This window comes from Poecilia formosa, unplaced genomic scaffold (genome assembly GCF_000485575.1).
Source record: "Poecilia formosa unplaced genomic scaffold, Poecilia_formosa-5.1.2 Scaffold223, whole genome shotgun sequence".
In the NCBI taxonomy this organism is placed as follows: Eukaryota; Metazoa; Chordata; class Actinopteri; order Cyprinodontiformes; family Poeciliidae; genus Poecilia; species Poecilia formosa.
Genome location: NW_006800162.1, coordinates 70,931 through 94,345, shown reverse-complemented (window position 1 = coordinate 94,345; position 23,415 = coordinate 70,931). Strand labels below are relative to the sequence as shown.

Below are 23,415 nucleotides of genomic sequence, written 5' to 3'. Positions count from 1 at the left end.
ACACTCCACACACTGCTGCCACACACTTCACACACTGCTGCCATGTCAAAGGGGAGTGACTTAACTTTGGTCTGTACAGAAACCAAAGCCAACATTCTCTTTGTGTTGATTAATATGAGTTTTGTTCATACAAGAACTGACAGCTAAAGCAGCTGTTTGGCAAATTGCTCCGTTTTGCAGCCATTTTTGTCATTTTTGTCAAATAGTACACCTGGGAAAGTATATTTATAAACTAATCTTCAAAGTAAAGCTAAACTATAAAGCTGCAGTAACTTTTAGAAACATTTTGTATGTATTTTGAAACTGACACTTTGCCGTGACAAAATGTTATGAGACAGATAATCTAATAAAATTAAGCTCCTCTGTCTTCTCCCACTGCGACAGACTGGCGACCTGTCCAGGGTGACCCCACCTCTCACCCGGAACGTTAGCTGGAGATAGACACCAGCACCCCTCTGGACCCCATTAAGGGACAAGGGTGTAAAGAAAATGGATGGATGGATGGATGGATGTCTTCTCCCAGTGGTAACTAGAGACAACCAATCAGACCCAGGAGGTGGGTCTTATTGCTGTCAATCACCTCTAAACCCCTTTCTCATGAATGCTAAGACTAGTTAGCATGGCTTTCATGCTTTGGTTTTTCTTTATTCAGTAACGGTAAGTTGTTTTTTCCTTTAGCACATTTAGCAGCGAGTACTTGAGATTGATTGACAGCGCTAAGACACGCCTCCTGGCTCTGATTGTTTGTTTTTGTTTGGGAGTGTTGCATTTCTTCAGACAGGAGGTGAAGGAGATCGATCTTTTCAGAATATCTGTCTCATACCAAACTGTCATCAATTATTTTTTGGTAAAAGTCACAAACTGCTGCTCTAACAACAGCTAAACACAAGCTTCAAATTTAAAAGATATCAAATATATTTTCCTTTTCTTTTATCAAGTAAACATGTTAAAGGATCAGGATCAACTTATATGTATTTTAATTAACCACAAACTCCCTGAAACGTTGGTTTTTAGCTAAGCACATTCAGATTACATAGGCTTAAATTTTTCAGCATTGAATTCAGCCTTTTGTGAGAGTTTGGCCAGAGGATCAGCCATAATCCTAATAAAAGCCACAAAATGAAGAAGCAAAAAAAAAAAACAAAAAAAAAGAGCTCCATGGTGTGCTTTGTGTTTTTTAATAACCTTTGCCCAGTGTTTTACAGCACAGCGCCACAAAGGAACATTTGTAGCCACATCCAGACAGGAAGGCCTTCTAACAGGTCGGGTTTTGCCGGGTTTCTTTGCACGGTCGCCTTCCCGCTGCTAAACGTCTCGTTTTATTTGTGTCAACATATTAGCTCGGTATGGCACAAGCAGCCGGGCCCTGCTCTTGCATGCAGCCTATGAAATGACTTCATGAGTGGCGACAGCTTATCTCTCCCCACGGATGCGATCAATAGGCTGGCGCTCTTGCTTTTCCTTGTTGACGTGAAACCCCGGAGACCTGCTATCGCGCGCAGAGTGGCCGACCTGCTTTGGGTAAACATCGCCCTGCGTCTGGGCTCCCCTCGCTCCCACCATGATGATGTTGTGCAAAGGGACTGGGAACACACGGCCGACCTCTGTGTAGTACTGAACAGACCGATCTGGGCGTGTTGGAGTGAACTGCTCAAGGCACACAGCCTCAGTCTTTAAAGTCAGAAACTTTACCAACCAGTACAGGTCGAACTACACATTCGGCTGATGGGGGTTTTAACATTGCCTTTGAGAAATCCACAATTTGTGTGGAGTGGCTGAGGTTTATCCGGTCTGAACGGGCAGAAACACAAAATTTTACCAAGTTACTTTTTTGTCGAGTTTCTAGAGCAAATGTCTTAGCTCACTTGAAATAAGACAAAACTAACAAGTAACTTTTCAGCAAGATAGATAAGCTTGTTTTAGGTCTGTAATTCATTAATATTGATGAAAAGTACTATTTATATGGAAAAATAACTAGTACTTCTTATAAGTGAAATCATCTGCCAATAGAACAAGTACTCTTAGTACAGTATTATGTCAAATCAGCTTTTTTGAACTTTACATCATGTTATTATGTTATCCCCTCATCAAAAACATAGCTGCCTTAATTCTTTCATGTATGTTTGAGAAATCCTTAAATCTCCGATAGCAACCATTCAGCTGAGCAAAATGCCTGGATGGATATAGCTCCTCCTCCGAGCCACAGTTTCCAAGCTTCCGATTTTCCTCCTCACAGAGCAGGCCTCCCTCATGCAAACACCTGGTGGAATGAGCTACTGGTCAGTGGAACGCAGCAAAAATTGTTGTTAAAGGGTTAATAGAGGAGCCATGTTGTGATGACTTTCTGAAGGCGTAGTTTCAGAAAGAGAGGGAGGTTTTAAAGACACAGGAGTCCAGTTTTAAGGTGTTAAATTACAAAATAATATTTCTTTTAAGTCATATTTGACATGTACAGCATTTTTGTAACAACTGAAGGTAACATAGTTACTTGACTCTGCTATAAAATCGCTTTGCCCCTTTAAAGACACCTGACTGTACATTATATACACAGTGAGTGGAAAAACTGGGTTTATTACATAAAGCCTTGCAAAATAGAAATATAGATCAATGCTGTTGTGGTCTAACTTGAAATTGTTAGTGTGCACAATGATTGTCCATTATGAAATGACTGGACGTGCAACTTGCAAAACCATCCTGAAAATGAAAAAAAAAAAAAAAAAAAAAACATTTCCAAATGGAAGTTTTAAGAAGCTGTTGTGAATGTTGTGAAGTGCCAACACCTTCCAGCATGGGATCTTCGACCACCCAACCCCAGAACCAGTTCCACGCCTGCTTGAGTAAAGCAAGACGACTCTGTGAAACCCTGAAGGAAAATCATATTACAATTACGACGGTGGCACTGAGGCGATCCCGGATGCTAACCCACTAATGAAGGGCGACCACTTTGCTCCACGTCACCTGGGCCGTTCTCGAGCCTCATCATGAGATCGCCGGTGAGAGACGCTTTGTCACTCGAGCGCTCACAGAAAGGTTTCTTTGCTCCACCCCTGCAGAAGCGGCCTCTGGGAGCAGACGTGTAAATCCTGTAACCCTTTGACCCCGAAAGGCTGTCGTCCTGCGTGTTTACACAATGTCCATACGCCCTGTATAAACACGCGTTAAAAAGAGAAGAAGAAAAAGAGTAACTCCTCTGTCTATATGCGCTGCGTTTAACAACACTTGCAGATGTCATGCAGAGTTTAACGGTTTGGGTGAGTGCTTACTAATTTATACGAGCGCTCTGTGATTACATTAGGCTTGGCCCTTTATGTGACTGTGGATTTGGAACAGGGATAGGCTTGGAGCAGGGACAAACTCTCAGGATCGTTTGAACTTTTTTTTTCTTCTTTGATGGCTTACTCAACTCCTCAGAGTCAAAACAGTAACTTTAACATACTTTTTTAATTATTTATTTTTTATTTATATATTTTTTTTCAAGAATTGGAAAAAGTGCCAAATAACTTTAGTGTCTTACAGTACTGCATGCATAGTCCCTACAGATTGTTTTTTTTACTTTTGTAGATTATTTTTAAAATATGAACACATACCAGATGTGAAGCACACAACGGTGGCCAGACGGTGTGAGTATGTCAAAAATGAATAAAAACTGAAACCAAACTGGGTCCTGCCATGTGAAAAGCTGTAGTATTTCCATACATATTACAACTGTCACCCTATTATGACAGTATAGTTTGATAATCTGTGAGGAGAAAAACATAGTTAAAATCTGCAAAAATGCACCGCTCCCAGTCAAAAACAACCAATTAGAGCCAGGAGGAGAGCCTTGGCACTGTCAATCATTCTTGTGTATGCGCTACCAAGTGTACTAATGGCAAACAACTTACTGTTACAGAAAAACCATTTATCCGCCATCATTGGTGGCCATGCTAACTAGCTTTAGCATTCATGAACCAGTTGTAGCATGGTAGAGAGCACGAGATAAAAAAGAGAATATTAATGATATTGTTTATCATTAATATTTTTTTAAAGAAAAAACATGCTAATTGTTTGCATTACACTATATTATATATATAACGACTTTATCTTGAGGGACTACAGATAAAAACTAGCCTTTATGACTAACTCTGGCATAATAACTTTTCTTGGTTTAGAAAACACATTTCTGCAGTCATCCTGAGTAAATCCAGGTTAGTATCAGATGTTCACCTGTAATTAAGTTACTTTCATTTCCAGTGATTAAAGCTAATTCCATTAGACATTGAAATGTGAATGTTTCTGTTGAATAAGTTAAATATTCCATGGCGTGTTCTATTCTCCCCCCAAAGACTGTCACCAACAGCTTTATTTAAACGCCGTTTTCACTTTCTTTACAGCTTTTTGCATTAACCTTTTTTTTTTTTAATTTGCATCAGCCGGTCAGCTGAGCTAGAACTGTTTCAGTAGAGCCCAGTGAGTGTTATCAGTGAGCCCAGGCTGCATGAAGCTTTTATAAAGGACAGGATATGTAAAGTATCCATTCATTTTCCGGATTTCATACTGGACATTCCTCTCGTCCTTTCTCCAACATCCTCTTTGGGAATTCCACTGGAACAGACTGAGCAGAAATCCCCCCTCCACAGAGCTTATTGACTGTTATTTCTGTGTGGCTGGCTCCAGACAAATTAGACTGAATGCTCAGGAAAACAAGTTACATCAATCCAATTAGGTTGTGATCGGCGGCTGCTGTTGGGATCCTCAGGAAGTGCATGGATGTGTTGTAGTGTGGACAGAGATGCTCACACACACCGCAACAACAATAAATCTTAAGTATTTTTGGTCTAGTTTCCAGTGCCAATACCTTAATAAACAAAACTAACTTATAAATAACTTTTCAGCAAGATATACTAGCTTTGTTAAGTTGGTATTTCTTGAATATTGATGAATATTGTATTGGCAAATTACTGGGGAGGGGAAAAACAGGATTTACAAAATATATTTTGCATGTACCCATTTTTCACCTGGTTACATGCTGAAATGTTACTTGTAAGTCAGCTTTGTCTTATTTTAAGTGCACTAACTAAGATATTTTCACTAGACACTAGACCAAAAATGCTTGGTAAGCCGTTGTGTCTTTGCAGAGAGACGGTGCTATTACCGACTCTGATCTCACCGCTACGTTACAACAACGCGGACGCAGCCACTGTGTGCGGTAAAGGTCGTCCTTTCCAGATTAGGACTAACCCTTTCTGCAGCTGGGCCTCACGTCGGTCCATTCAAATGATTGGAACGCCACATTAAACATGAACGCTGCTAGGTTTGAAGCAGATTCAACCCCTGAAACGCATGTCTCACATTCTGGGCCTGATTCCTGACTGTACCCTGTTCTGCTCTACCCCCAAAAAGCCTCTCTCCTATGCCCTGGGATGGGAAGAATAGGGTAATTACAGGAAGCAAGGCTTGACCACTAAACATTTTCCTAACCAGAGGATCTTGGAGAGGGATTCTCCATCTGGAAGGAGGCAAGAAAAAGGGAGGAGACTGAGAGATCCAGGCAGTCGGAAAGGGAGTCCGCTTCTAATTTTCTTGATCTGGATTAAAGATCAGCTACCCATCCGGGCATTTGTCCTGCAGCAAATTTATTAACTGCTGCCTTGTATGCGTTTGCAGCTGCAGTGCGACTGAAGACGTCTCGAAATAAAACAGAGGGATCAAGGTGTTGCGTTACCAAGGTCACTTTGTAGTTGCAAAAAAAAAAAAAAGGATAAATAAAAAATCAAAGAGAATGATTTAGTCTAAAAGACCTTGCAGCAAATTATGGCGTCCCACCCCGAGCGAGACCCGATCTGCAGGAGCTGCCGATTCATAAAAGAGTCTGTGGCAAAGACAAATGAGGAGCAGCACACAGAGGCGTACGGCGGTTTCATTAAACTGTAAGATTATCCAGCCTCCAGAGCGTCTCACGGGGAGACCAGGCTGAAAAAATATAGGAAATGTTTTCAATCAATTTTTAGTGCTCAGTGCACAACACTGTTTCTGCAAATGGCACATATTTTGTTAAGATAATTAGAATTTAACATTAAAAAAGCTAAAACGGAACAGATCCTGTGGTTGAAAAACAAAATTGTCTAATGATGACTGCAAGCAGCTACAAAAACAACAAGGTACTTCTGATGCTAAATGGAGACACAAACACTAATGTTATTAGCTTTAAGGCATTTTACATAATAGAACAGTAAAATATGTATATTCACCTGTAGTTTCTGCCAAAATAGAGGCTAGCACAGCTACTCATACAGGAACGTAGAAAAGAGATGGTAATAAAAAAAAGACTAAATGGATGCATATGGCTAGTAGTTCCAAGTTAACAACAAAACCTCCAGAAGAAGGTAAATAGTCAGACGTATTGCATATTAAATAAGCTTTTCCGCTGGTATAACTTCATGAAAATATTTTTCAAGGATTTCTATTCATTTTGATTCATGCAGGGTGACTGACAGGGGACCTGCTGCCCACATCCTGTGGTCACTGGGGCAAAGGAAGCTGGGGAAACCCACTTGTAAAGTTAGAAAAGGCAAATTTAATGCAGTCTGGGATTTGAACCCAAGACGAGATTATTGTTAGGCTAAAATGCTAAGCCACTGCTCCATTGTGTCATTAAACATTTTATGGAAACTTAACAAAAGCAACAAAAACTACTTTATACTACTTTATTGTATCTGAACAGGACGACAGACAATTTAGTATTTCCTCAGTATTATACCAGCTTAGCTTGAGAAGCTGTTTGTCCAACCTGCAGTTGTTATAAAAAGGTGACACACACACACGCATGCACACACCCACACACATATATATGTATGTATGTATGTATGAAATATGGCTTAAGAGAAAAAAAGAAATTTCACTCTGTAATTTAACACCTTGAAATTAAAAACTCCTGCTCTTTCTGAAACTCTGCCTTCAGGAAGTCATCATGTCTCCTCTAGTAATCCTTTAACAATGTTTTCACCTGTGTGTCACTGAGAAGCAGCTCCTATAATGAGCACAGCAGATTTGCAGTTCCACCAGGTGTTTGCTAATTGCTGCTTGCTAGTCTGAAGGAGGTGAGTGGGGCAGTCGCGAGGGAGGAGTGCTTGGAAACTTGGAAAATGCAGCTCAGAGGAGGAGCTTCATACTTGAAGGCGGAGCTAGGTCCACCCAGGTATTTTGTACAACTGAATGGTTGCCATGGAGATTAAAGGATTGCTCAAACATGCATGAACGAATCAAGGCAACACTCCAGGTATGTTTGTGATGATGGAATAACATTGTCACATGATGTAGCACTAAACACTGCTCCCTTAAAGTATGGTATAAAACACACATAAGATAAAAATCATAAACAGAGAATCTGGAACAGTCGTTTTACAGCCCCACCTCAACCTCCCTCCACCAGTTATCCACCCTCTGGGCTCCATTATTAATCTCACACTCAGAGGTCGCGCCCTCTGACCTCGGCTGTGGCATCCTGCAGGGTCCTACGTGTCCCTGTCAGTGTTTCTTAACTAGACTCAGGAAGTGCTGGACTACTTCTTCTCCGCTCCCCGAAGACCCTGAGGTGGCATTTCCCCTCCGACTGGAGCTAAAAATACCCAGCCTGCCCTGCGAGCCGCGGCCCCTGAGCGATCGTGATGGAGGCAGGAAGGAAGCTGCTTTTCCTCCTCTTCTTTCTCCTCGTTTGTCATATGTCATCCTTCTCTCCCTCATTCCTTCTCTTGCGTTTGATTCCGATGCAGTTCTTTCTTCTTTCTTTTTTTTTTTTTTTGCTGTGATGGAAAAAGCTTTCTGGACAAGCAAAACAGCATAAACCCACTTCACCTCTCCCAGGACACGAGCACCCGTTGACATGGAAAACCATTTGAATGTAACGGTTCCACAAATGACTGTAAACAAGACCATAAAAGCAGGCTGGAGAGGCTGGGTGTTGGAGGAGGTGGGAGTGGGGGGAAATGGAGGGTTGAGATGCCTTCACCTCTGGATCCAACTTCAGCTAATGCGCCTTTAATGCCTGGTCACACTTACATAAATATGTCATTAGTGAATTCATTTCCCCGTTTAGAAGAAAGAAAAAGAAAAGCTGGCTTGAGCTAGCGCTGGGCTAATCATGTGCCATGTAGAGTAAATAGTGAATTTGTGGCCCTGAATTAAAAGATTTCCTTTTTCAAACAGGATGAGGATGGGGGAGAAAAAAAAAATCCCAAAAAACTCAAGACGTAGTTTGAAAGCAGAAAGGAAAATATTAACCTGGCAACAACACAAACGAGTCCGTACTTTGTAGTAACACGGCTTTCTTCCTCATTTAGAGTTCTGCACAAAGGTCAAAAGGTTCAGCTTTCGTCTCTTCTCATCATTAAGCACCTTCTTCCATGTTGGTGGTTTTGCCAATACAGTATGACTATGAACCTGTAATAAGTTTCTTTTCCCAAATAGCAGTATCTGTCTTTGCAATAGATTCAATCACCTAAGTTGTGAATGTGTGCAGTTCCGTCTCTTAGCTGCTTCTTTCATTAGCTGGGTTTTCATGAACCATACAATTGAGCAAATGATAATAAATTCTTTTAACTCTCTTAACACACATTTTTCAATAAAAAGGTTTTGTTCCAGAATGAGTTCCTTACAATTCTATAAATTAACAAAACATTAATTAATCTTTTAATGCCAAAGCATAATCTCACAGTAGCTGTGTTTCCTTTATTAAGAATAAAGTTAAGCAAATTGAAAGTACCAAAGTGAGTTTGCTTAATGGAAACACGGCAATTCGGAAAAAACTCACATATTTTGCTGAAAAGTTTTTGCGCTAACATGAGGTGGTTTTTCAGGCGCATCGAACAGATGAATTTCGCAAAACTGCAATGGAAACACCTTTTTTCGATTCAGATGAGTCAGGTGGTCAACAACCAGATGTTACTACAGGCAAAAACCCCGTAGTAGAAGGCAGGACGTGGTGGGAGGAGGATGATTTGTTTTGGGGGGATTTTTTGGACATTGTGCTGCTGCCTCCACCAGAGCTCTTACAGCATCGCACAGTTCATTAAACGTTCCATGTGTCATTCCAGGTTGAATATTCAGCGTCAAGATGTGTAAATAATTAAATACTAATTATTTCTAAAACATGCAAAAGCAAAAGACTGATTTGAAAGAATCCTCTCCTAATTTCGCCTCGCTTGTATTTCTATCAGGTTTAGGTTTAAGACTTAAAGAATATTAATTTTGTCCACTGAGCCATTTTTCTTTTAATATCTGAGAATATCTTTTGAATCTTTGCTCTGCCAACAGGACCCAGTGATGACACATTTTCAGCTTTCTCGCTAAAGCCACAGGAATTTATTTCTTTAAGTTTTTTTTTTAATATCTTGAATCTGTTCATGATGCAATGCACTCTACCAATGCGTTTAGGGAGATAAGACTGGCCCGCAGCACCACAGACCATCCGCCATACCCAGATTTCTACAGGTGTGATGGTAGATTTCGTTTTCTTTTTTTCCCCAGAGCATGCTTCCCAAATGACCGGCTGCAATTTTTTCTTGTCTTGCACATTTTTAAAGGGCGGTTAAGAGAAACGATCCTCTGTGACGCATCATATTTATACAACATGAACCATAAATCAAAGTAGAAATGAAAGGAATACTTGAGTTACATTTATTTTCACAGGACTTGGTCTAGATGAGGATTGTGCAACTGTTTTTCTTTGTGGAAAAAAAACCCAAATTATTTTTGATGTAGGAGTTTTTACACCTCATTAAAGGTGACCTATTATGCTTCCTTGAACAGGTTAGGATATGTCTATGGACGACATGAAACATGTTCATTACATTTGTTGCACAAAATCATTCTTGGATAATTAGATTTCAGTCTACTCAGCTCTACCTACTTTGAGCCCCTTTCAGAATGAGCTGTGTTAGGCCCTCTCGTCACTTTAAATCCAAATAACCTGCTTCAGGCCACGCCCCCTAGCCTTTACACTCACACATAAAAATGGCTGCAAACAACTGTACAACTGTACATCTTTGAAAAGCAGAAGCGGAGCCTCCTGCACAACTAACAATAAATTGTTTTTTCCAGCTGCCATTGTACAGCCGCATGAAGCAGTAAAATCGTCTGACCAAAAGCTTGGGTTGCCTCGTAAATGCACAATCTGGAGGTTTTTGAAACAGTTCATTTTCCAGACACCAAAAAATCATTAGCTTATTGCTAAAAAATTGGGGTGTTTTTTTTAAGCATTTGGATTGTTTTTCAGAAGCAACAGAAACCCAAGTATAAAAACTTACAAAATGTGAATTTTGCATAGTAGGTCCCCTTTATAAGGAGATCCTAATAAATGAGAACACTATCTAAAAGGCTATCATAAAAAAGCATCCAGAAATCTTTTTTTCACTTTAAATGTTTCATTATTTCCTCCTCACTGAACATTTGTATTGAATTCAGGAACACACAACAAGAAAAATGACATGTAAAGCAAAAATGTCACGCAGCATCATTGTGCCGTCCACCAGCTCTCTGCTCTGATCCCTGACCAACGCCGCTGACCAACTGCTCCGTCCCTTCAGCCCTGGCTGTTTTCGGCTCACATATTCGTGGAGCCACATCACCAGAAAACGCCGCAACCGTCCTGGAACAGAGGCTGTTCTCTCTCCTCCGGGACAGACTGGTGCCAGGCAGAGCGCTGTGGGTAAACCTCCCACCCCGCCGCCCCCACCCCGACAAACAAACCACAAACAAACCCGTCGGGGCCCGAGGCACCAACACGACCGCCGGCCCCAGCCCCTCAGTCTGCCTGAGTCAGCTGGCTGGCTGTGTGTGTGTGTGTGTGTGTGTGTGTGTGTGTGAGGGCTATTGTTCAGGGTGAGATTAAACTTCAGAAACCTGTCAGTGCATGTTTCATCATTAAAATGTCCCGAGTTCAACACATTTTCTGTCGGCAGAGACTAGAATTATTGCCATAATTGTTATAATTATTTCCAGAGGACATTTTTTTTTCCCTTTTCTTTTCTGTCTCAGGACAGAAGCTGCTGCTATGAGTTTTTGAAAACTGATTTGTTACTGATTGTCTGTCAAACCATCATATCAACCAACAAGTAAATAATATTACAAATAAATGAGTAAATATGCATTCTATTACTAGACATTAATACTTCAGGTGTGTTTTTATGACGTAAAGTTCTTTGAACTGCCTTGTTGCTGAAATGTGCTACACAAATAAACTTGATTGATTGACTGATTGATTGACTGACTTTATAATTTAACCGATTGCAAATTTGCTGAGTGAATCTCTGATCTTTCTCAAAATGAACAGAAGTCAGAGATTCTAGGAAACCAAACTATTAGGAATATTTTTTTTTATAAACCCAGCTACTGAACCCTGCTGTAATTACATCATGATTGATGGTAAGTCTAAGAAAATTTCAAGGGAGAGAAATTCTATTTTTAATGTTAAGAATTAAATAAATTAAATAGATTCCTAAAACCTACAACACACCTCTCACACGTGAAATGTAAGTTTTGCTTTTTGTTTTCTTTATGAACATGTGTTTCATGTAGGACGTTATGTATTACTCTTCATATGACATGCAATACCAAATGCTCTTTAAGAGTAAGAGTGAGTAAGTTTCAGGTGAGGTAAAAACCTGTTCAATGATTTGAGTTTTGAGGGAAATATTATAATGAATACTTTGGATATGGCTGTGATTAATAGAATATGTGTTGCTTGTCAGGTCTAATTTCTCCCTGCGATCCTGAGAGAAATATTAAATGAAACATAAGCTGCTCTGTCAGCCAGAGGGGAAACTCAGGCTGTCAGTTGAGGGTTGTCCCAACAACATCCGCCTCACTTTGGATGTCAGTCAAGCACATAAAAACCCATCATCACTAAAGGAAACAATGTGAAAAAAGCGTTACAACTTTCAGTTAAAAGGTTTTTTATTTTTATTATTTCCAGTCAATGTCAATCACCTCCTCTGTTAATATACAATAAGTTTGAACTCAGAATAATTTCTGACTGGAATTCAAAGCTACTTTAGTGATCTCAAAGAGAAATTAAATAAACAAAATTAAATAAACAGACTAAAAAAATCACTGAAGTCTGAGTAGAAAATGAACTCTGCTCATCTCACCAAGGCGCCTACCAAAAGAATCCAATATGGCTGCCGCACTAAAGCACGATGGTACTGTCCAAACTCTCCTACTGTTCACAGTGTTTAGCAGTCAGTACAACAGAGTAAATACAAAAGCAGTATTAGCCTTTCTCAGCTAACATGAACTCCAGCACTAGCACCTTAGACAACAGTTGAACAATACTAAAATGTTAGCATACAGAAAAAAAAAAAAGTTTTCTTCGGTATGCTAACATTTAGCTTTATTGAGCTGATTTCATTCTTCAGGCCTTGTTTAAACAATCACAAACTTATATGTGTCAAGTAAAAGTTTAGGAGATGAATTTCTGAGGACTATCATTGCCACTGAATCAGACAGTTAATATGACAGGCTAATGAACAAAGCAACATGCTTATGACCGTGTAGTTTCCCAATTCAAACCAAAACCCTCATCTTGTATTATCCACTCTTATTATCTAGTTCCTTTGCAGGCTATGAAATTAGGATAATTGGTATTTTCAGCACTATAGACTAACTTAAATACAGAGGAAACAGCCTCAGGCCTCAGCTTGTTGTTTTGCTAAGCCCTCAGTATGCCTGAGAGAAAAAAACCGTCTGCCCGGTACGCTTCTTTACACTGTTTTCTTAACTCTGATGTTGCAGCACACTGTAGCTTTTTCTTTTGTTGTTGTTTCAGCCAAGGTTGCTAGTGGAGCTACGTGTCCCTTTCAGGAAAAGATATCTGTAATCCACAAGGGTTCACTTTTTATAAAATATTTATAAAAGTAAAAATTCTAATTTGTTCCTTATTCAAAATTGAGTGTAAGCATCAGTAGACAAGTATTGCATATATGATTTTCTATAAATTGAACTCAAAAATTTTAACTTAAAAATCAGGATTTTTGTGAAAACACTTTGATTTTTCTGTTGCAAAGCTAGAAATTGAGATAAAGAATTTCTTACTTTAGACATTTTTGATAGCTAAGACTAAAGTTTGTAAAAAAAAATTAGAACTTCATAAGGATCCCAGCAAAAACATAAAAACTTACAGAGTATTTTTGATTTGTTTCTAGTGTAAATATCTCAGTACTTAAAATAAGGCAAACTAACTTGCAAGTGACTTTTCAGCAACATGTACAAGCTTGTTTTACGTTAATAATTCATGAGTATTGATGAAAAAGTACTGGTTCCATTGGCAGATTATTTCACTTCTAAGTTGGGAAAAATGTCTTGCCATAAGTATTGTTTCATCAACTATTGACTCAAAACAAGCTATTATAACTTGCTGAAAATTACTGATAGGTTTTGTCTTTTTTTTAAGTGTAATCAGATATTTGCACTAGAAACAAATAAAAAATATTTTTTCTGCAGTGATTCCTTGCTGCAGGACAGGTCGGGTTTTGGTTCCTGTAATGTGATATTTCATGTTGGCTGGTTGTTTTTCTTTTGCACGTTGACTCTGTCCCGGCATGTCGGTGGTAAATCGATGTTGCAAATGGTAATTAGCTTCAAAGTGGGTGGAGGATAATTAATAGAAATTACCCAGAACATAAAAGCACTCTGAGGGAGACATTTACAGTTAAGTGCCTACAGTGAATCCGGCGCTTCCTGAGCTGAAAGGTTCTCACAGCAGCTTACATAAACCAGTGGTTGAAAAATCAATGTGTTAACGGTAAGCTAAGCAGCAGAACAGGTAGGCCTGAGCTCATTACATAGGACACAGGTATGTGTGCAGCCACGGGCAGCAGCCACGCCCAAACTCTCAGGTCGTTTGTGATGTGAGGGGAGCGGCCGGGAGGAAGAGCAGTAGAAACTAACAATTACCTAACAATTAGCTAATAGCTCCTCGAAGTTCAAAACAATCATGATTCATGCAGAAAATTATCCACACTCTAAGTTAGACAGGAAAAAATGTAAGTAAGGGGAGAAAACAAAAGGTTGCTTAAAGTTCTGAAAAGTTTTTCAGTTTATGTAAAAATCAGGCACTACTTTTTGACAAATTTATAATCACGTAGCGCACCAAATGGACCACAACATGTCAAAATGTTTTAGCTAAATGAACAGAAGTTGTTTCAAACAACCACAGAGAATCGTCAGAGTAGGATCCTCACTAAAACCAGGAAGACAGAGCAGCCCGGTTCTAAAGTCCTTCCACTGAGAGAATAGACTTTAAAATACTGTTGTTAGCCTATAAATCACTGAACAGTTTAGCACCACAATACATTAAAGATCTGCTGTTGTTGTGTTAACCTTCCAGAACCTCCCAGGTCACATACAGATTCAGAACCAAACATGGAGAAACAGCATCCAGCTTCTATGCACCACAAAACTTCCAGAAAATTGTACAACAGCCAAAACTCTGAGTTCCTTTAAATCTAAAGACCCACCTGTTTAGAGCTGCTTGTGAGTCATAATAAATGAGATGCTGACCAACAGTTCGATGTGTAACCATGTCACTTGGCAAAATGTTCTATTTTAATTATTGACTGTGTGTTCTGTGACTTTGTATTTTTGTGTTTTTATGATGTAGAGTTTTAAACAGCCTTGCTGCTGAAATGTGATGTACAGATAAATTAGCATCGGAGCTGAAGGCCTTACCCCACTTTAAGTTTGTGTAGTTTTTGAACAGCACATTTATTCAGTTTGAACACTGAATTCTTCTCTGACTGACACCATGTCGACACGTTGGACGTGTTGAATGTGGGTCCTTCATAGTTGCCTCTGGAAAGCGAGGATGTGTCTGTTTCCAGTAGCTCTGGTGAGCCCCAAACCAAACCTAACAATAGAGAAGGGCCTTTTTTTTGTTATACAAGTGTGGCAACAGCAGGGATGAGTCATTGAGAACCAGCACCGCTGCGCGTAGTTTTTACGGAAACATGCTCGCTTGGTAACCTCAGTGCCAATTTGACCTGCAACTCGACAGCAGGCGGGCATTGAGGGGGTGTAGAGGGGGGCACAAAACGGCTTTCTCTGTGTGTTGGTCTTCAGCAATTACGAAACCAAACTAGTGAGGACACAACAGGGCCGACACAAACTGAAACCTGATATCCCTTTGAGCCATTCACTGTCCTCTCAGCGTGATGAGAGAGAGAGGGAGGACATAAGAGGGCGAGGGAGTCTGTTAATGTGTGTGAGGAGGGTGTGTGTGTGAGGAGGGTGTGTGTGTGAGAGAGAGAGAAAGAGAGAGAGTAGAACGGGCAGATTTAGATCGACGTCATATTTCACTCCGTAAATGATTCCCATTTTGGGCCCTCTTAAAGAGGAGAGGAATGCTGTCCTATCTTATCGAGAACCCACTAATTGCCCAGCCTTCGGTTTTATGATGACACAAAGGGAAATGGAGACATATGGGACGCGGCCCTGCTGGATTATTGATAATTAGGCAATATTTACGATGCTCCTTGGCAGTAATGGGTCAGTTATATTTACCTAGATAAGGTTTTACTGCTTTTATGGCAGGGAACTAAAGCAATTACCAGTGCAAGGACAAATAACGTGTTGGTCTCACTTTTATGTGCATAATATGTCTTTTTTAACTAATTCAACTGATCTTTATAAAGTTACACTTTGCGTCTGTTCAGTTTGGATTAATAAGTGATGCTGAACCTTACACCCCGCTGAAAATAAAGTCTTAGTCTGAATCTGTGGCATCACAGACTGTCTGTCTGTCTGTCTGTCTGTCTGTCTGTCTGTCTGTATGCTGTCTTCACTGACAGTCGTTAGCACAAGCCTGGCTGTACTGAGTCAGAGGATCACATCCATTTTGTTGTTTTTTCTAGTTTTCTACACACAAAGGAATAGGTGAGTCATGCCACATTTTAAGTAAACTCACTTCCTGTTCCTGCTGACCAAACTTTCACAATAGCATTTATAACGGTGCTAGTCTAGCATCCCTCCCTCCCCATCTGTTTTGCTAAAACTCTTTTATAATTTGGTTCAATGCATATTTCACGCAAAAGCAGAAATGCTCAGAAGTTCAGCACTTTGCGTTGAACATTATGCACTTTACTGCCCGGCGTTTCAGCTGCTCTCTGTGCCATCATGTCTCCGACTATGAGAGGTATCTGTGTAAATTTGAGGACAGCAACATGACAGATACAGGCAGTTGTGGAGAATTAGCTTTCTCTAACATACATTTTCATGTTTTTCTTGTTTATAGTCACAGAACTTCAGGCTGTGTGTGGCAGGAATCTTTCAATTTAGTTTTTAGTGTCAAGCCCAGACCTTTTTGCAAGGGATGGGCTTGCAAATTAGCCTGCGGCTAAAAAAAAAACTATCTACAAAACAACAGTTGCTCTGTTTTTAACGTGTAACATTGTTTAAAAGGTAAAGGACTTACTGTTTTCTCTAACAGTTAGAGAAAACCTCAATGATTCCTGGTTTTGCTCAAGGCCTTTCTGTTGCTGAAGGATTTCAATAAACATTTAAAGTGTGTAGTGTAGAAGGCTAGCAAATGATGGTGTGTTAAAAATACTGAAAATTACTTTAAAATACCAACGGCGTGTAAATATTTCTACTTGTTGCTTTTCCTATGAAAAAAAAGAAAAAAGAAATACATCTTACTTTGACTAAAATAGAGCAACCAGTTACAGCCGCAGGTCTGAGACACAAAGAGTTACCTGTGAGTGATGATGAAATAAGAAAAAACACTTGGGTTATATAGAGCTCTCATGATAACTGTGAAGCTGTTAGAGAAGATATGGGTTTGTGTTTGAGTCTAAAAAAAAACAAAAAAAAAAACAACGAAACCGCACCTTTTTTCTGCTCCTGGTGGCTGCCTGGTTTACAGGATCACACTCTGCTTTACTCAGCGTGAGCTGAGGGCCACTCAGCCCCAAAGTGCTCTTCTGACCACACAAATATACCCAAGTATAGCTTTAGGCTTTTTTTGGGCAGCTCCAAGTCAGACAAATATTTAGACTTGGACTGACCTGATGCCAAGTCAATGCAAACATGAGAGGAAAGCTGAGGAAGTCAAATGAAACTGCCCATACATGTGGGGCCTGATTTACTGAAGGTTCATATAAAACACAGGTAAAAACCTGAAATCATGCGCCAATCTGAACTACATGTGTAGCAACATGAGGCGAATCTCAGGCGCGCTAAATTTAACGAGTCGGCCTTTGTGAATATGCAAAACATATGTTGATCATCAAAAAGAGCTAAGTACTGTAATAACTCACCTCCCGTTATGTGATTTACTTTTAAAAAGTAGGCGCAAACTGGCACACAGTGATGTCTGCGGTCACTGTGTGTGAAATGCTTCATTTTTAGTCAAATATTTAAAACACTTCAAGAATATAAGATGAAAAATTGATTTGAAATGTTCTCCAGAAACGCCTGCCCTGAGCTCGAGCTGCCGCCGAATAATTCCATGAAATTTTTCTGTCCTGTCTCTCCTCTTTCTTCAGGTGATAGATGGCCGACTTTGTAACGGTCTTTATGTGACTCTGAAGGTACAGATCAGAGTACATCACTACACCCAAATTTTGGGCCTCATCTCTAGTTTCTGTCTGTAGAAACTGACTCTAGATCGTTCCTTCTTTAAAATCCAAAGATAGAAACTTCAGTTTTGTTTCTGTTCAGCTGGAGATACTTAATTGGAGTCAAAGGAGGAATTACTGACATGTCAAACATATTTATTGTACTTCTCTACTTTGTGTTATGTCGCATAAAAAAAACAAGATAACACAATTATTTTCATCAACAGAAACATCTGGATCTATACCCAACATTACTGTCAGCACAGGGCAGATTCCCCAAGGCTTTTTAAACTGCTATGGTGCAAATGTGTGAGTCAGTTAGCAGCAGAACCGACAGACAGTCCCACATTAGTGCCAAAGTGTTGACCCTTCCTCACTGACCTTGGATCAAAGTGGGAGGGTGGGGGAGGGGGGCTCATCGGCCAAACAGGGGTTTGCATTGCGGGCTCAGGGTGTGATGGTTATCTCTGGGATAGAGTTACAGTGACCAGTTAGGGGGCGCTGTTGCACAGTGGGCACAGGGAGTCGATGGTTGTGTTGTCTAACAAAAAGCCTCTGTTTCTCCAGAGGTTCCTGGTTTTCTCTTCCATGCCCATCAGCTTTGTTCCTGGTCACACCTCTCATCTGTCTGCAGCAGACAGATGAGACAGATTTTATGTGCCACAATCAGAAAATCAATGTATTTAATATTTATAGGTATGTAAAGAAAATACTTCATACTCACTGTCATAGAGTCACTGACTCCATCAAGAAGTTTTATTTCTATAGCCATGGAGGTCAAAGGCTGTGACGTGCATTTACTCCTTGTAAATGAGTAAAGGCTCTTAAAGCTGCAGCGTGTATCTTTTCTAAAAAATATGGCTTTTACACATTTGTTAGTTACTATTTAGTAACAGATAATCAATCCATGAAAGAAATCAAGCTCCTCTGCCTTCTCTCAGTGCTAACTACAGAACAACCAATTAGTGCTGTCAATCACTCACAAGTACATGCCGCTCACTTCCTTCCCATTGCTATCTGCTACTCTACATCTGGTTTGCCACAACATAGCTTGCCACGAATGCTAAGGCTAGTTAGCACGGCCACAGATGAAGTTGGATAAACGGTTTTTCTGAAACAGTGAGTTGTTTCTCTGCCATTAACACATTTAGCAGCACATACACAAGATTGATTGGCTGAGCTAAAACCCTCCTCTTAACTTTGATGGGCTGTTTTTGCATTTCTTTAGATGGCAGTAGTAGCTCAGAGAGGAGGTGGAGGAGATCGATCTTTTCACAGAATATCTGTCTGATAACATATTGACACGATTTCAATAAATATGTATAAAAAAACTTTTTTGTTGCAGTGTTGCAGTGGATGTAGGAATATTGACAGCCAGACACATCAGTCTGTATAGCTGTGTTTATGCTCTGATTCAGATGTTTGAGTTACCAAAAATTTTACCTAAATAAGAGTTACATACTTCATCAAACTTTTACTCAAATAAAAGAAAAAATGGTAACACTTTATATGAAGGGGTGTGTATAAGACTGACATGACACTGTCATAAACATGACATAACACCTGTCATGAACATAAAGAAGTCTTTATGAATGTTTATGACTATTGTCATGAAGTGTCATTCAGTAAATAATGACACTTTTAATGCAAAGTTGCTCTAAAAGTTGCATTAAAAGTCCATTAAAAGTGTCAAAAGTGTGCATTATTTAAATAATGCACATAAGACTCTGTTACATGAAATGGATAAATTGTAACAGTTGGAATTCTTTTTCAGGGTTATATTCTGTTTGTAACACTTTAACACTTTAACACTGCGCTTTCATGCAGTAAATTTGAACTGCGACCCGTATGAGCTGAAACGGAGTGTTTTCTGTACTTCCTCTAAGCCAGAACTCATGACCAACAGCCAGTGATCTAATAAAGCCCTTTCTGCTCCGACGCTCCCTGAATCACTGGAGGTGGCACGGCCAACAGGGCATCATTCCACTTTATGCAAAAACATTTGGTTTTGAAATTTACAGCAGCCCGTTACAGCATGTCAGCACGAAATCCTTAATGAGCCGCATAAATCAGTCTGGCTAAAAAGAAAACAACCCCAGTGCTGGCTTTCTCATCAGGGATTCTTTTCTTGTTGATGTTTTTTTGTGTCAGAGTCTTGGTAAGAAAATGTTTCAGATGTTCAGTAAGTATACCTTCATAGTCAGACTACTGGCTGGCAGCCGGGCTAGTGTTTATGAATGTTATCTGGCCGACTGCGGCCGGCAGAGCCAATGGTTAACCAGCCGCTGTGCAGCGATAGCCTTCAGGAAGCTGATTAGATACGCTGAGAGCAAATACAGAACCAGGCCGGCGCTCTCTGGCACCGAACTGCAATTAGACTCCCAATTATCAAATAAAAAACACAGGGCAGGAATGTGACTCCCACGTCTATTTTCAGCTATCTGAATGTGCTGCTATCTGCTTAGCACTAACAGACTCAGCTCAACATTTCATCCAGTAATGGTAACTATTGATTCCACTTTTAGATTCATTTTGGAAATATTTAATCCAAAGAGATGGTGCAGTAGGATTCTTTGGAAAACCCTTCATATCTACAGATTTTTTTTGTGCGTTATTTTTCTCACATAATCACCAAGGTTATAATTAACTGAAATTATAATAACCAAACACCGAAATCGAGAAAACATTTTCGTTAACAGCGATTAATGGAGAAAAACTGTAACTAACTGGAACTATATCGTGTGTTTATAAAACTAACTAAAACCTGTCAAAATTATAGATGTATCCTACATTTTCGTGTTTATGAATCTATTTATTAGCCTTTCGAACTGATGTGAATTTTTTTTCCAACACAAGTCAGTAATCCTACTGAATCTGTTCCCTATTTTTCTCAATCTTTTAAAAGGGCAGTATCATGTAAAGTCAACTTTTTTAAGCTTTATGTCATGTTATGTTACGCCCTCATCAAAAACATACTTGGAGTGCTGCCTTGATTCTTTCATATGTTTGAGAAATCCTTTAATCTCCCATGGCAACCATTTAACTGTGCAAAATGTCTTGATGGACTTTGCCCCGCCTTCAAGCAGTTTTCAAGCTTCTGCCTCACAGATCAGCCCTTCCCTGCTACTCCCCCAGTGAGCTCCTTCAGACTAGCCAGCAGCAATTAGCAAACACCTGGTGGAACTGTGTATCTGCTGAACTCACTATGCGAGCTACTACTCAGTGAAACACTTGTAAGAAACTTTGTTAAAGGGTTAATAGAGGAGCCATGTTGTGATGGCCTCCTGTAGGCGGAGTTTCACAAAGAGCAGGAGTTTTTAAAGAGACAGAGGCATTAGTTAAAAATTAAACTTATTTTAAGTAAGGCTTCATATATAAAACATTTTATAACAGCTACCATAGTTATTTAATTGGGCTATAAATTGGCACTATACGCCCGGAAAACACACAATACTGCCCCTTTCACTCATCTAACATATTTTCTCGCTTTTCTGACCTCGGTTCACTTAGCAGTCAGTTGGATTTTATCTTTAAAGCAGAAAGAAGAAGAGAGGAAGGGAAGAGAAAACTGAACACGCTTGCTATGCTAACACAAGCCCAACAAAACAAGCGCTTCAGCATCTTCCTCTGCCTGTGGTGCGCATGTTAGCGCTTACTGTGCGGTTTGCTTGGTGGCAGCTGGACTCAGCTGAATGTGTTCCCCAGATGTCTCCCAGCAACCCAGAGCGATGGAAACAGGAAGCGAAGAAGCATCGCGCGGGGACTGGACCGACTTCCACCCGTGTTCTCCGACGGGGGCCTCAGAGTCTCGGTGGCCCCCCATCTCAGCATGACGCCTCCAGCGTCAGCGCTAACAGGAAGCCGCGGCCTGCAGCATCAGCGCCGTTCGGGCACTTTCACAGCTGCGGCACAAACACTAATCATAGCCGTGCAACGGGAAGGCGAAGTCAATTATTTTCATCTTGGCTTTAACTGGCTCCGACTCTCCTCCTCAGACGGTTTCCATGTCAAGCCAGGCAGCCATTCTTGTTTTCCCCCTTTGGTATTTGGTGAGCCATGCACAGCTCCTAAATTAGACGCTGCAGACTGGTTTTACTGTGGCCTATCATCTGCGTTTGGCATTGTTGCAGAGCCCAAGGCCCGCTCTGCCATGATGAGGCGATGCTGCAGGAGGATTCTCTCTCTCTCTCTGTCTCTCTCTCTGCTCCGTTTTAAGTTCATCATTCTTTTGGCTCCGAAGCCACAGCAGCTGTTTCATGAGGTGCTGCATCAAATGTACATCCAAGACATATCAGATTTATAGTCTCCTTTCCACAGGAATTTTTTTTCACGTGACAAATCTGTTGAAAATAAATAATTTTCTTTTCCTCAATAAACTATCTCTGAGGTGACAGTATGGCAGCTATTGGAAGTTGCCCCCCCTCCCACACTTTCTTCAAATCTAACTAAAATGGTATGAAACATTAATGCAGTGAAGATTTTTATTTGTTCCCCTAAAGATATTCATCTATTTAAAGATATTAATGAAAGTTTCTAGAGGTCATCAGAGGTCACCGTCAATATCTTTAAAGCAAAATCAGCACAAATGAAAATGTTGCTGCACAATCATAGCTGAGTTGTTTGAGACAAAATTTCTTCAATTTTGCAAATGTGAGTGTGGGGGTCATGGGTGGTTGACCGCCGATGACTTCTGGAAACTTTTATTAATATCTTGGTGACTGTATGATGTTTAATTGACTTTACATTTTATGATGTAAAGCACTTTGAACTGCTATGTCGCTGAAATGTGCTATACAAATAAACTTGATTGATTGATTGATTGATTGATTGATTGATTGATTGATTGATGTAAGAAATAACTAACCAGCACACAGAAACAGTATGAAAACAAGCTACCAGACCCTCGGTTATAAGCATTATGAATGGGTACATAACTGGTTTGCTTCTAACCAAATCTTGAGCTTCTTTATAAACAAAGTTCAGGTTTGAAAAAATTTTTTTCCTCAAGTGATTTTTGGCTTTTCCTTGGTGATTTGATGGACTGTTTCTGAGGGAACGCTTTGGGAATGACTCATGCTCTGGAGAACATCCCGTAGGCAGGCAGGAAAACAACTCAACGGACCTGCTTCAGCGTTGGACTACAACTTGTCATAGAACATTTAGGTGAACTCATGAATCTTCCTACTTCGGTTGCGTGGTCGAGGCCTGACTTCTGAGATTCAAGATACTCCGAAGCTGAAGTGGCAGAGGACCCCCAGAACTAAAGATCAGAGGAAGAAGACAAGATTAGCAGGCGAAGGAAAGACGACAGATGCAGTTTGGAGGAGTTCTGGGTGATGGAGGCGGAGCGGCAGAGGAAGTTGGGTGCAAGTTGCTGCTGCTGTCGGTCTGTGGATTGTCACTAACACTTTACTGCAGAGAGCCTTTATCTCCATACACAACGACCCCCTCGCTCCCCTCCCAGACAACAAAAACTAGATAAGAACAGCCGCCCATTTAAGTTCATGCTCAGACACAAACATGTCCTCTGTACTTCTAACTGGACAGCTGTTACTTTTATCCTTAGAAAAATACTTGTGCTTTATTTAATTGTGCTTTGTAGGCAACTACATATCATTGGACACAATTTGCTGCTGCAGTCCATAAAAATGAAATGAAACATCGTGAAAGAGTTCACAGAATTGAGCATATCAGGGCTTTGTAAAGTGAGAGCTCTTTTTAAGGATCTCTGACAGATAAGCCAATGCAGCGTTTGACTGGGTTTGAGAGGACACAGCTGTTGATGTTCAGGAAGAAATAAAGAGCCCTAGAGTTTTTTTTTTAGTTG

The 23,415-nt window shown here is 40.2% G+C and overlaps 1 long non-coding RNA gene across 1 annotated transcript; it reads left to right on the top strand.

Annotated features, from left to right (window-relative positions):
• The first annotated feature begins 515 nt into the window (after nucleotides 1-515).
• Nucleotides 516-22,972, top strand: LOC107838219 (uncharacterized). The gene is made up of 3 exons (XR_001664286.1): nucleotides 516-556; nucleotides 3,817-3,846; nucleotides 22,960-22,972. It is a non-coding gene; the product is annotated as an uncharacterized LOC107838219 (long non-coding RNA).
• The last annotated feature ends 443 nt before the right edge of the window (nucleotides 22,973-23,415 follow it).